Consider the following 1,620-nt stretch of genomic DNA (forward strand, 5'->3'; position numbering starts at 1 on the left):
CTCCTTTTTCTTTCTCCCATTACATTTCCCTTTTATCTATTGACTCCATTTTTACAACACATTATATCTTCAAGTTCAGCTCTCTCCTGTGCTTCATCTGTAAAAGTTCCTTCTACCTGCTCTATTAAATGAGAATGTTCACATGAGTATTATCAGTATCATTTTTTTGGAAGAAGAAGGAAATGCCTGTTATTTACAGCCTTCATAGGACAAAACACAAATGGGTGCTAGGTTCAGCATCAAGGGAAGAAACAAACCTAAACAAAACAAGACATCTCGCGACACAGATGAATCTGACGCAGCCAGGGCCAGAGCAACCAGTGCTGGGAAGAAGTGAAGAAAGGAGGCAATCTAGGACTGCACCATGCCTTGGTCTTCCTGCAGTTCAGTTGCTCAAATGACACGAGGTAAATGGTTTGCTCTAGTTTACAGAAAGGACTGTCTTTGACCCCTCTTTAGAACGCATTCTGCCTCGAGGCAGGCACTGGGGCTGGGGGCATAGACATTAATGGCCACTCAGTGGAAGGGTCTTTATCTTGGTGAAGTTGTATGAGGGCAGGACTCTATAGCCTCTAAGCTTCTGTACAAATGGGTCTTCTAATAATCGGCTCTTGGTTTTTTGTTTAGCTTTAGATCAATCCTCCATGACGTTTTTCAGTTTTTTTAAAAAAAAACTTCACAGCCTAACCTAATATACATACCTGTGTCGATTTTTATTCTTCCTCTTTATATGGCTGCTGCAATGACTCCCTGAAGAGGTGGAGGAAGCAGCCTTCTGGGGTTTCACCCCCTGCACAGACACATCCAGATCCTTTGTGTCCTCTTGGCTGGGCTCATTCTCCTGATTGTGAAAGTCTGGAGATGTGTCACTCTCTGGTTCCCTTTTTTCAATGAGTTGGTCCTGAACTCCAGCCAATGCACTGACTGCCCCTGATGAAGTAACAGAGGATTTACCGAAGAGTCGTTCAGCTTCCTTAAATTTTCAGTTGCTATGATCATTTTTGCTTTTGGAGTTTTTTTGATTTATCAGATAGCAGTCCCAGCCCCAAATAATATTGCCATACATCTGGGTATCTTCCAGGTAGCTCCCTTCAAAAGCATAGATCTGTCTCTCCAAGTTTGCCAACATCTCCGCCAGCTCCAGCTTGTGCTTCACCAGCTCAGTCGGGTGTCCGGGATCTGCGGCAGCTCCATCTTGGAGTGCATTGCCATGTTGGGCCGAGGAGTTGCGAGGAGGGAGGCGGGAGCGAGAGGGAGGGCGGGTGAGCCAGGCCCAGTATCATTTTTCTATACAGGAATACATGCAGTTCATCATCATTTAATCCGTCATATTTTCCCCTTTTCCTCCACTATATATGCTTCACCTGAGACTTGTATTTGAAAATCATACCTTCTCTTCAGCTCTGGCCATTTCAACAGGAACATTTGAAATTCCCCTGGTTCATTGAAAGTCCATCTTTTTCCCTGGAAGAGGACATTCAGTTTTGCTGGGTAGTGGATTCTCAGTTACATTTTAAGCTCTTTTGCCTTCTGGAATATGATCTTCCAAGCCCTATGAGCTTTTAATGTAGTTCTTGCTAAGTCCTGTGTGATGCTTACTGCAGCTCCACAATATATGAA

The 1,620-nt window shown here is 44.0% G+C and overlaps 1 pseudogene; it reads right to left on the reverse strand.

Annotated features, from left to right (window-relative positions):
* Positions 1–301: 301 nt before the first annotated feature.
* LOC141491882 (chromatin modification-related protein MEAF6-like) lies at positions 302–1,212 on the reverse strand (annotated as a pseudogene).
* Between the last annotated feature and the right edge of the window lie 408 nt (positions 1,213–1,620).

Source organism: Macrotis lagotis, chromosome 6 (assembly GCF_037893015.1).
Source record: "Macrotis lagotis isolate mMagLag1 chromosome 6, bilby.v1.9.chrom.fasta, whole genome shotgun sequence".
Classification (NCBI taxonomy): domain Eukaryota; kingdom Metazoa; phylum Chordata; class Mammalia; order Peramelemorphia; family Peramelidae; genus Macrotis; species Macrotis lagotis.